Source organism: Siniperca chuatsi, linkage group LG21 (assembly GCF_020085105.1).
Source record: "Siniperca chuatsi isolate FFG_IHB_CAS linkage group LG21, ASM2008510v1, whole genome shotgun sequence".
NCBI lineage: Eukaryota > Metazoa > Chordata > Actinopteri > Centrarchiformes > Sinipercidae > Siniperca > Siniperca chuatsi.
The window spans coordinates 4,655,525-4,668,936 of NC_058062.1; the positions used below are offsets into that span (position 1 = coordinate 4,655,525).

The 13,412-nt window shown below is 42.2% G+C and overlaps 1 protein-coding gene across 2 annotated transcripts in view; it reads right to left on the reverse strand.

Annotated features, from left to right (window-relative positions):
- The window catches only part of syt3 (synaptotagmin III), a 33,825-nt gene extending 30,252 nt beyond the window's left edge, over window positions 1-3,573 (reverse strand). For both annotated transcript variants that reach the window (XM_044180131.1, XM_044180130.1), the window contains exon 1: window positions 3,219-3,573. The gene's annotated coding sequence lies outside the window, so the exon portion shown is untranslated. The remainder of the gene's footprint in view (window positions 1-3,218) is intronic.
- Between the last annotated feature and the right edge of the window lie 9,839 nt (window positions 3,574-13,412).

Consider the following 13,412-nt stretch of genomic DNA (forward strand, 5'->3'; position numbering starts at 1 on the left):
CAATAGATATAAACCCAAATTCAAGCGTATATCAGTCAGAAAGAGGCTGCGAGTTTAACCCTACACAGGTGTCCTTGAGCAAGATACTGAGCCCCCTGGCTGGCCCCTCCTGTTAATCACTAAGGATTAGAGCATCAGCTAAATGGCTTATTTTTAATGGCTCAATCCAGCCGTTACATCCTCAATCTAGCTTACAGGCGATGAAACAGATGAGGCGTTTATATTTGTATCCCCTTATAATGAAGGGATCATTCTTGTATTTGCACAGAAAGGACAGATTTGGATCCGCCCTTAGGTGCACAGTGAGCTGAGAAAAAAAGTCCAGTACAAATTAGAGTGAGGAAGCACATGCAAAGTGCGAGAAAAAAAACAACTCGACACAGTACTCTCATTTCTTATTGCTGGGGCATACACCAATAAATATTTATCTAATATCGAATGCACTCCCTCACTCTTTTTTGAGGAGTTGTATTGGATTTCTTATTTTTTGGCTCAGCACTCACACAAGAATCTCAGTGGTTTTCTCCCTTGCTCAGAAATTCCACCAAAAACAGCTACAAACAAACAAAAATCCTCAAGCAGGACGAATGTGAATTTGATAAAACCCAGGGGGCAGGTTTTTCAGTAACAAGGATCATGTTAGAGAGTGCGACTGAAATCTGAAATCTGTATGTGCAATCTGTCTCTGAGGGATGAATCACACACCTCAGCTGGGTTTGGGAATTACAGTGATAAGGCATTTGAAACGCTGCTGTCTTCTGAATAAAAAGTAGAATACATTCAGATGCTTACCACAAACTTGTGATCTATTGCAACCCCATATCATCATTTGGCATTTCATTTTCTAGTCAAATTATAAAATTTGTCTTTGTATTGAATAAAATACGTCAAATCTGAGTAGGCTATTTTAGCTTTTCCAGGTCAGCGGCCACTGGATCAATATTATTAGTTGTAGCAATGGAAGAGTACTAGTAGTATTACCTTGATGTTCTTTTGAGTTTAATTTTAGAGATCACCAAACAATCAGGCAGGTTTAAGATCATATCCTTATTCACTTTTCATAAAAATCTCTTTCAGTCTCCTATTTACCTCCTCTCTCTTATTAAGCTTGGACTAAGAGGAATTAATGCTCATTACTAAAATGTCTAACTATTTTTATGGGGAGAAGCTGAACACCTTCATAATTGCAAAATTGAACTGAGAACAGTCAGACCCTTTTTTGTGTGAAAACGCTTCTGTAGACAAAGGAGACTAATCCATTGGATATACCTAATAGGATGTTTCAGTCGAATCTCATTGAACCTGCTTTCAAGTCCTCCTATCTGCTGCCACGCTCTTTCTTTTGTTTTCATCTGTACCTGGAAGTCATCTTTAATTGAACCTCTCAGCCTTGCCCTGAATGCTTTTGTTGTTGTTTTTTGTTTTAAAGTCTGCAAATTTGCTTAAGTGTTTAAGCGAATTTCACACTTCCCATGTCTGCGCCTTTATGGATCTTTTTGCATCAACAGTATTTCCTTTAAAACGTGTCATTTCCAGTCTGCTGTACAGACTGGCAACTTGGCCCTGTGACTCGCTTCTCTCTGTTCCAGACTTTGATGCTGTCTGCTCTGCTGTACCCTGCTGGGCTGTATCATGTTGTGCACCATCTCAAATCGATGTACTCATGTACCCTTAGATCATCCACCATTCGTCAGGACTATCCCTGATTCATAGAGGTCATGACCTCTCTCCACCGGTGCTGGCATATCCTCTTTTTTGTTTTGCATCACTTCCTTTCGAGGCCACAGCGATGTCTGCCTGAGACAATGCTATCATCGCTCCTCTCTGCTCATTCGGCTGTGACGGATTGATGCACAGGGGTAAACAGATAGGGCTACTACAACACATCTTTTTGGTTACTCCAGCAGAGCGGTGTCTCGCTGGGACAGAGATGGCGCCGTATGAGGCCAAGATTAAGCGTGAGGATTTTAATGTCTATTGACTAGAGGTAATAGCTTTGCTGAGCCTCAGCCTCGAGGTTGTTCCAATTTAGCCTGTCCTATAATAGCTCCTGGACACCCTTTCAGCAAATAAATAACATGAGGTGGGAGAGAGTGGACCTTTATATCTGGTTATGACCATATATCTCTATAAACATGCAATCAAACATCCGTCAAATCCAAGCAGACACTGTCTCCTTTTATCTGTAGGCCTAACTATTTCTCTCCCACATTCACACATATCAAAGGTTGCTGTTCAGGCTTTCACAGCTTTCACCACTCTGGGCCTGTAGGAGCTGCAAGGGTCTAAATTATCTATAACATGGGACAGGAAATAGAGAGCAAGTGGCCAGCCAGAAACCCTGGGATATTGGTGCTGCTCTTCCTGTTTCTTGCACAGCCAGTGGAGCTGCAGAGCGGGACCTATTTACAGACAGGGAGTGTAATCACACACACACACACACACACACACACACACACACACACACACACGAGAGAGAGAGAGAGAGAGAGAGAGAGAGAGAGAGAGAGAGAGAGAGAGACAACAGCCGCCCTCACTCCATTTTTCATCTACCGCTTTGTCAGAGTCGGTGAGTCAGTGTGTCTCAGTGGTTGGGGTTTTTTGACCATTTGCATAAATATGGTTCTCTGTGGTGGGAAGCCAGAGAAACTGTGCCTTTGATGGTAAGGGGGAGTGGGGTGGGGGTTGTGGGTGGGGTGGAGGAGGTGTGGGTGGAGGGGGAATTACGCACGTCTTACGCACGTCAACCTGTCTTCTGTGTGTTTTCTGCATGCTCGTGCGCGCACCCCACTGTCTGTTCGTCTTATATCTAATAGCGTTTGCGAGGAAAAAAAAGTTAAATCATCATCATCAGTGTGTACAGCTGCCATTGATACACTTGTATTACAGACACGAGCCTGTTATCTGTTATATAGGATAGTACAGCCTACATAGCCTGTATAGACTGCCTCCACACAAAATGCATCCCACTATATGCTCGAAGCATATACCTACTAATGGCAGAATGCAATATGGAAGAGTCAGGGTGATGCACAAATAATATACATTAAATATTTATGGAAAACAGACACATGCTGCTAGATTTAGGGCATATTCAGCAGAGCCCAGTGCGGGATGCAGGATCAAAGGAGATATGATGCGAATATCGCACACATCGCAGATATCACAGACCCGAATGCATGCTGGCCACAGGAGTAATAAAGGGAATATCTTCCTACCTTGGCGTTGCTGAAACCACTGTCTCCCTCTCTGTCCAATTTCAGATTTACGAGCTTTTCCCTGTTTTAGTCAGATGCGACGCTTGTAAAGGGGCATTTCGCCCTCTTTCGCTCTGTCCACCCCCTCCTCTCTCTCTTCTCTCCAAGACTCACCGAGCAATAAGCCGGATGGCAGACTGAGAGGAAGAAATGAACAATATTATATCTCTGCCCTCCCCTCTTTTCCCTCCCGTTTCCTGTGTTCTTCTCTTATATTTTTGCCCCCTCCTTGTGTTTTTTCCTCCTCTGTATTTCACTATCCCCTCCCTCTCAACCTCTCTCACTCGGTTGCTCGCTCGCTCCCTCTCCTTTTTTCCTCCCTGTGCTCTGAATACTAATACTCTGTCTCTCCTCTCTCTGCCTGTACAGCCCGGCCAGTGCTAAAGACATACTGATGTATGTGGGGCTTGTAGAGATGCGAGAGAGGGAGAGGAGGTGTGTGTGTGTGTGCTAGTGGGGACCAGGGGGGATCCGGGGATGGTGTTGAAGGTAATGGCCACTCTGAGCCTGGAGGGTACATGGGTGGGTTAGAAGGGCCCAGGATCTTGTTTGGTCTTATTAGAGCTGTGATTAGATAATAATACTCCTGCAGATGCTCCTGGAGAGGTGGTGGTGGTGGTGGTAGTGAGTGGGTGGGTTAGGGGGCACATAAAATGTTACTCCTTTTTATGGTAGCATCCCTGGGATGATAGGAGGAGGAGGAGGTGGAAGTGGAGGTGGAGATGGGGGAGTGTGAGAAGGAAGTGTTGCTTGGATGTCAAGCGGTGGAGAGCAGAGAAGGAATGGAGGGGCCAATGTTGTTCGGCTCTGAGCCAAAAAAAGGATGGTATGTGTGCGGGTGATGGTGTGAGTGTGTGGTGTGTGAGGTATACAGAGGCCATGATCTAGTTAGAATGAGACACAGTCTTATTGGAGTCATGATTAGATTATGATATTCCTGCAGGCCTCATATAAAGAGAGAGGGGGCACATAAAAATGTTTCTCTGTTTTATGGTAACATCACCGGCAGGATAATGAGGACCCTCTGGTCGGTCGGGAATAGGTTTAGACATTGTATCAAAGTGGTTGTTTTTAAAGTGGTGCTCCTCAGGGCGCCCTTTGGGGTCCTTGACTTATTCCCAGAGGGGAGTCGACTAACAAAATGAAAAAAACTGTAATTAAATTACAATTGACTTTATTCTTCAAGTCATGAGAGAATGTAATAGGAATGTAGTTTTGATATCCAGGTGTCCAATTCTGTATCAAATCACATCCATCAACAAAAATCTCATCAAATCTATGAGACAAAATAATTAGAAGATGGTCTGTGGCCTCATGGGGATGTTACCCTTCGGGTTAATGTGTTGAAAACATGTGTGAACCCCTGCATTAGGGTTTCTACTCTGCTTGCTGCTGAGACAGTGCTAACTTTAGCAGTTATGTATGGCAAGTCATTCCTCTGCCCCTCAAGATGTTTATTGCATATGGGCCTGCTGCCATAATAAATTAACACAGTGAACAATGTGTGCTTTTGATTCTTGTTTTCTGTGTGATGTATAGCTGAGTTTTTCAAGATCACCAATCATTGATGGCAGTCCCTCATTTCTTACACTTCTTGTCACTGCAGATATTTCTCCTTCACACTACTGCATGTCCTGTTGTTTCACTGCACAGAAAAATGTGTCAGCGGCCATGTGCTTAATCAGGTAGCTTGTGCATTAATCATTTTTAGTCAAAAAAGAAAGTACTCCTACTGTGAGTTCTGTTGTCAAGATGAAGGTAGGCACCTTCATAATTTAAGACAGCACACTGATGAATTAATCATTCTCCCAGACTGTGCCCAAACAACACCTAATGGGCCACACAGCCTTGAGAACATCCAGGCCTTATTTTAAACTTCGGTGTGGATTTGGCTCAAAAACTATTCTATATGCACACATTTTAGAAAATAGATCTGATCAAACTGTTATTTATTCATTACAGTGCTAATTAAGGGCATCAGATGGGTTTGGCAAATGAGGTTGGAGGGGCAACCTGAATTACCTTAGCTTAAGTGAATCCAAATTTGATCTTGTGCTTTTTATTACGATAATGGCGAGCAAAGATCAAGACAAAGATTTAGAAAAACATTTGGAATCCACATCTAAAAAGGGTCACATTAAGGGAGCATTGAAGACTAATGTTCCTGCTGAGCATTTAGTGATCTACATCAGATTTTATCACACTGACAAAATAATAAAATCTTGTCACTCCTTATATCTAACAATTTGCCAAATGGACAAAATAATATCTCAAGAGTCCCTTTGTCTAATGATTTATTACACTGACCACATAATAAGGTATTCCCAGCCCCATTACTAATAACTTGTTACACTGACAAAAATAATAAGATCTTGTCAGTCATCACACATTTCCCTGAGAAATTAAGCAGAACTGGACTTATCACAGGAAATTCTATTAAATAGCAAACATGTCCTACGTAGTTTAATGAATTAACACCGCATAATTAGATGTTATTGTCTTCATCATCGTTATAGAAACAGTGAGGGTAAAAGAAGGATGGAGAATGGAAAAATATCTGTGTTTGGGACCCTGCAGCGCGCAATGATTGACTGATAAATGAGAGTAAACAGTGACCTCTGTTAACTGTCACAGCAGCGCACAGAGAGAGGTTGAAACACACAACAGAAGAGGACAGGGGACGCATAGTGAGGGAATCGGGATACATAGAGAAGAGAGGAGAAAGGGAAAGTTAAACAAATGGGATTGAGAGAAGAGAACTAAAAGCTTGGCCGGCGGCAACAGCTACTGTCAGACTGTTTCCTCTAAAATAGGCGCTGGCATTATATGTGGGGCAAATTATGCATCCCTGCAAGTACACACAAAACACACTTAGACACTTGCTTTCACACATGCATACTATAAAGCACTTAAAGTACATGCACACGTGTGCAGACATATTAAAGAAAGTAGACCGAGAGATGCTGGAGGGGAGAAGAGCCCACAGAGAGAGATTAAGAGTGACTAAAACCATGGGTGTCAACTCGATAATGCAAAATGTGTGCTAAAGGAAGCCAGTGTTTCCCCCAATGTTTCCTCCAAGCTTTGTACCTAAAAATGTATCACATCCAAAATATATTTTCATGTAGTGTCTTGAGTCATTTTCCACTTTGTACCAGAAATGTTGTTCATGAAAGCAGGTTTGACGGTTTCTGGTGACAAATGTTTTTAGTTGTTTTTTTGTATCTTAATTGCCAGTGAGGGGTGCCACAGCGCAGATCTCATGCTGACATAGATTAAGGACCTCATGCAGGTCCTGAGGTGGGATTGTGGGAGGGCAGATCTCATTGTTATAGGGCCTCTCGTGTGCTGAACTTTCTCTTCTTTAGCAATAGACATGTTAGCTCAAAACACAGAGGAAGGACCATGTTTCTTGTTGAGGTAACAGTGGTTAACAACACTTGTGAACCCCTGCGGTGCCACAATCCTTGGTGTAATGTCGTCAACTTATGTTGCGTCCATCTTCCTCAAGAGATGCATCTCCCTCTTAGCCTGGGAACCGGACAAATCTACTAGCTCATGTTTTATTTGCTCTGGCAGATGCGTCTGGTCCCCCTCCAGACAGATTTCCAGCCGACCTGGGCTATGTCGGGCCAATCACAACCGTTTATCTAATAGGTGAGAGCAGCATATCCACGTACTTTGCCCTTACGTCATTCCCTCACCCCTTTTTGGGTGAAAGCAGCCCCTCTAAGCAGCCATGAAAGTTCCCACTCATAGAGGGTAGTTTTGTTTTTGCCTTAAATGTTACTGAAATTACAATTCGGAACATGAAGCTGGAGACTTCTCATCAAACTGTGCTAAGGTAAATGCATGTATATAATCCACCAACTAAATTGCATTTCTAAGAAAATCCATGATAAACGTTATGTTTTGTTCAGCAGGACTGCCTAATGGTACACCAAACTATCCATTGCGTTTTTAAAAGCCGTGCTTATTACTAAAATTACTCCACGTAAAATTAAACTGGGGACAGTATAGAAAAACAGTTGCTCGTTTTGGTAAACTTGGCATGAAACCTGGTTAAGGTTAACAATTAGGTTTGAAGTATATTCAACAACATTCATTAACACCGCCATTAGGTAGCTAAGGTTAAGTTGCTGCAGTTGCACTGCAGAGTTTGGGAACAGGCAGGTGAAACCGTTTTACTTTGTACCTATGATTTAACAAACCAGGGGAAAAGCCAGGTTGCTGCAGCCAGTGCTAGCAAGCTAGCTGTTAGCTAACTTAACCTTTTTGTTACAGGCCAACATTAGGCTTTTGTTGATAAGAGAGATGTTTGCCGTACTTCCAACAGGATTTGGTAAAAGTTTAATTTACCAACAGGCCCTGCTGGTCATGATTAATTGCTCAAGATTCTCATTGGTTGTAGGTCTATCCAATTGAATCCAGAGGCATTTTGGTCTGCGCCTGGTGATATCGCCCCTTGGAAATCGAAAATGAACTGAGAGGTTCCCGAACCCAAGACTATGTCTCAAACCAGAAGAAGAGGGGGCTTGTCCCTCTTGGCAAGGCAAGACAGATGAGAGAGACACACACATCACTTTAAAAGTAGTGCATTTGTGTGTCTGCTCTGTCTTGTCTTGCCAAAGGGGACAGACATTCAAAGTTGCCCATAGCTCACTAAGTTTTACTTTCTCAGCAGCACCAACGAAGCAGAACATAGGTAAAATTCAACTTCTGCCAAACAAAGTCCTGTGGCAGAACAACAGGACAGGGTTCTGTCCAACAAAGAGTTAAAGGCAAGCAACAGTTTATTACAGAATTTTATTTTCGGAACTCTGGCCATCGTTTCTATCTGTTATGATAACACTGTACTCACCAAAGTTATTGCTGACATCTTAGAACCAAGCAGAACATCACTAAAACGGTCAAATGATCAAGGTTGTAAACAAGCTGCCAGATTAGCTACCTTGCTGTGTTTGTTGTGGCAAGCCACTACATCCTTGTCCCATCTACTCCTCTTCCTTTTGCAAGTGTATGTGGAGGGTTTGCCCAGGTCCATCCAAGACCAATTAGGGGGGAGTGGAATAGCTATAGGTCCAAATAGTTGGTCTCCAAATTGCAAGTGCATGGGACACAAACATACAAATGTATTTCATTTTACTCAGAGGAACACATTTCAAAAAAGCATGTGAGCAATTGCCAAAACATGGACAAATTGCTTTGGCAAACAGCAGCAATGGTCACAACTCAAAGCTTTAAATATATATTGAATCTAATGGGTCATGTTGTGGCAATTCAAAGAGTAAATTATTTTGAATGTGTGGGCAACCATGCCTCCTACCAGTTACTTAAGTAGGAAATAAGTAACACATGTAGGAAAATGGAATTGCTGCCTTGACTTCCACGGCAATGTTTTTCGGGTGAGGGAAGTGCTGCGTTTATTTACCACGTGTTCATAGTCATAGAGAGGTGGTTGGGGTGGGCCATGTACAAAGCGTAGGACTTTGACACCGGAAACCAGTGTGTGCTTACATTTAGGCAACAAAAGATTACGTAAACATCGTGGTTCCTTCCTGTATGTCATGGATGCCATACACATCCATGACATACAGGATGTCAATGCATCTCACTCCATAGTTCATGAAATGAATGTGGTGTGAATTTTAGTGCACAATGCCAAGTCACTGCACATGAGAGGTCAAGTGGGATCTTGAAGACCAGGGTTCAGAAAGGCATTCTGCTCACACTACAGACACTGCATGCAACCTGTGTCTATATAAGACAAAATATGTTTACCTAATGAAATATCATCTGATTGGACATGCAGCCATATCATCTTGCAATAAAGAGTAGCATAAAAAAATCCATTTCATTTATGAAACTGCCTTTCATTATTTAATGAAAAAATATTTCTCTTGAGAGTTGATTTGCTTTACTTCAGCTTAATCCAATGTAAATTAAATAGTTGTTCAATTTAAAGTTTAAAAATTAACTGCAAAAATAAACTTTTGAATTAGTTTCCATCACACGTTGCAGACTCTGGTCATACTGTCCTGTATTGGCATTTCATGTCTAATGTAATTATGAATCTTCTGTATGTATTTGCACTTTCTTTCCGTCTCTGATCATTCTCAAACTCATCATGATCACTTGTTACCATGACAACTCTCTCATAGGACCAATCGCCCACCTCTCTCTCTGTCTCTTTCTCTAGCTGTCTCTCTCTTTCTTCTATTGCTTTTCATTGTCTTTGTCGTGACTCCCCTTCACCCATCAGCCACTCATCAGAGGATTTCATTTGCTCCTTTTACCTAATTTACACATTTTTCTCTCTTTCTCTTGGTTCTTTCTTTCATCTGATACCTTCAGTGGAAGAAGACTCAGTAGCCTCTCCTCTCTGTAGCATCACCAGCCAGCACAGTCACAGCATCTGGCAGAGAACCCCTCCAGCAAACTCAGTGAGGTCAGTCCAGTCTCTCGGCCGGGCTCTTTGGGGGTTTTCCCAACCTCCCTGCCCTTAGCCTGGAGCAGTTTGGACAGGCCCCGTATGCAGTATGTGTTAAGGTCAAGAACCTCAAAGTCCTCTAGTGAACCCCAGTGGCAGGAGTGGCTGAGGTTTTAAGAAGAGTCTTACACAAGCTGGTACTTCTGAGGTCAAGGGTGCTGCAGTGTGGAGGAAAGTACATGGAGTTCTGGCAACCAACTGCTTCCTGGTATGGCAGGGTCTGAGGCAGCGTGCTCTTTCTGAGAGCTGTCAAAATTTGTTGCCCGTGTGTTTTTACAACGTGATTTTTGAGCACTGGGTGTTCTGTGTGATGGGTATGCGGACAGGCTTGCATTGTTGAATTTTGTGTCCAAGTTGGACATTTACAAGAAGAACATTTGGTGAGGCAGTACAGAGTTCCTGTGCTCCTAAAACTAAAACTAAGGCTCTGAGGGGAGCTGAAAATCTTGAACATAAACTCACAATTTAGCTTTTATCCTGAACTTTCTGTAAGTAGTTTATTCTTTTACAATCATGTTTTTATTTTGTACCCGTATTAGTTAATTTTTACCTCAAAGTGGCTAAAACAATTTTTGTTGATGTTATCAATGGAATACAAGGTTGCTTATTGAAAGGGGTCACTCATAGTGATGAACCCACAGGAATTTATCACCCAACTTTGCAGTTCATTTCAGCTCACTATTTTGGTTTTCTGACCTGCAACTTTATTGTTTTGGTTCACTCTTACCACTCTCATAGCATTGTTTCTGGCCACAGCAGGCAGCTGTTGATAAACCCACTGTACACTACCTGCCCAGCACCAAAGAACAAACAGATAAAGTAAGCGACTAGCTGGTGAACACAGTGGAGCATGCAGCTAAAGAGCCAGATATTTCCCTCAGGAGTTGGTGGAGAGAAAAACAGACCTAAAACTACAGTGAATATTGCACTTCTCCAAATGAATGCTAATGATGCTCCGCTGGATGTGTAAATAAGCCAGTTTGCCAGCAAATTTTTTTTGCTGCACCCAAGTAGCCAAAAAAATCAGTTAATGCAAGTTTAAACATAAACTCATAATTTACCTTTTTATTCTGGTATTTTGAGCATTTCTTCATTTTATCTTAAACCTATTGAGGGAGCAGAAACGAGTTGTGAAGACAACATTGCCTTTTAAGTTAATATGGCAAACTTGTTAGTAAACAGTTTCTTTTTTACACATCATGGAGCAACATTATCCTTCATTTGGAGTCGTGTTTCTGAACACCTGATGAATGTAAGTCCAATATTCTCTCTCTTTTAGCTCTGTTTTTGGTCTAATTTACTCCTGAGGGGAATATCTGGCTCTTTAGCTGTTAAATGCTCCACTATGTTTACCAGCTAGTCGCTACCTTTTAGATCTTTTTAGTTGAAAACAGCTGCATGCTGTGGCCGACAGCTAAACAATGAACAGATTCAGGTGATAATTCTCTGTAGGTTCATCACTACGAGCAACCCCTTTCACATTGTTTTCACATTTTCATTTGATGCATTGTTAATATGAAAATATAGATTACAGCTGCTTTAAAATCTGTGCATTAGCTTCCCTTCTGTTTGGATTTACTTCTGTTTGTCAAACTTGCATTTACTTGAACTGAACTTTACATAAGGTGCTCCTGTCTTTAATTTTTTTGACGACTAGTTTTAACGGACATCTCAGAGACAGGAGAGTTTTCTGTATGCCTCTGACTGGATAAAGTATATTTTTGTCTGTGAATGATTTTGTCTGTCATGAATATTTGGGGGCTGCAAATGTCAATTTGAATGGTGGGAGAAAAGGGTCTGACTCACTACAGGCTATGTTGGGGGCTGGTGAAGTTGATTTTAGTGCTATTTTAAGATGTACACTTCCTTCTTCCTTTTTTTCTGACTTATCATATTTACTGTTCCGTCATTTCTTGTGTTGTATCTCTAACGTTAGTAATGCCTTATCCCATCCTGTCTCTTGGCACTACAGGAGCCACAGAGCCAGGAGACTAATCTAATCATTTAGGGCCTGCTCTTGAGTAGTAAATAATTTTCTTGGCATATCACAAGGTTTGCGAGTGGGTAGGAGAGTGTGTGTGTGTGTGTGTGTGTGTGTGTGTGTGTGTGTGTGTGTGTGAGAGAGTGCATTTATAGTATTGTGTAATTCTCCTCACTCTTTCCAGTGTTTCTCACCACAGTCCTCCACATTCCCAAGGACAGTAGCAGTCCTAGACACATTTTTGTTCTTTCTTTCTTGTTCTACAGTGACACACTGGTGGTCTATATTTCACGTCACTCTGACTAAACTGCTCCGCTGTTGAGATGTCCACTTTAAAGCTTGATGCACTCCTTGTGTATGGATTTGGCTGCCATGCCAGCAAAGCACTTTGCCTTGAGAGAGGAATTAAACCCCTGAGGTTTTTCTAAGATAGATTAAATAGGGAGGGGAGCTGAGAAGGCTGGGCTCATGGGAGGGGCACTACCCAAATATAGAGAACCTGCCAAATGCCAACGGGTGTGGGTGAGGAGGCTGGCCTTTCTGATGTGTGTCTGCACATGTGGGTGGGTGTTTGCATGCATTATAAGGATTTCTAGGATGTGTGTAAAACAATACATATGCCTGTTCCAGTGCGTGTGTGCGTATGAGCTTGTGTGCACGTTATATGTGTGCAAAGAAGATACAGTGACAGAAGATTACACAGCAAACATTTTGTCATTGAATAGATGACAATACAGTGTAGAAAACCAGCATACAAAGGGATGTTTGAGTTTTGAAGTTGTTCTAATGTGAAAAATTTGTGTTCATTTGGTTTGGCATTGAACTTACTCATCTCTGTCTTTCAGATGTTTTCCAGTTCAGAGTGAGTGAAGCAACAAAGTGAAAGATGAAGCAACAAACAAAGGCAGGTAATGCGCAGAAAGCCACGGGGAGGAGGATGACTTAGAATGGGAATTATAAAAACACAGCGCAGAGCCAAGCGAAGAAGGTTTTGTTTGCTACGCTTCACGTTTGGTTACTCAAACTAATGAGCAGCAATTAGACAGCAGCCAATTAACTCTGGCCATCAGACTGAGACCGAGGGAAATGAAAAGAGGAGGAGCGAGGAAGTGAGAAAAGAATTGAGGAAGGGGGAGGGATAGGGGATAGATGGGTAAATGACCTGGGAATCACAGGCGTGCTAATCTGCCAGAGATGTTCATGTGTGCCTTTGCATGCAAATGAGTTATGTGTGTGGATACTGATGGGGTTATGTGTGTGTGTGTGTGTGTGTGTGTGTGTGTGTGTGTGTGTGTGTGTGTGTGTGTGTGTGTTCCAGCAGGGGGAGCTGTGTAGGCCCATGTCACTGTAAGTGCTCTACATGACCATCTGGCTCTCACTGTCAGACTGAATGCTGAACTTACGCTTAACTCTTTCACTGTCAGCATCTCCTTCACAACCATATGATTAAAAAAAACACATGGACAGATACCACATTTATCTCACTGAGGACAGTTAGAGATAAGGTCATATTTGGCAAGTTTTGTTATATAAACTGAATAACTGGATGATTCAGACCACAGAATCAAAGTTATAAATGATTGATGATAGATTGATGGAGTCGCTGTGTGATTCTGAATCTTCTCTGGCAGCCAGTACACTGACCAGATTGTCTGCTTCAGGCTGTGGAGGGAAGAAAGCAAAT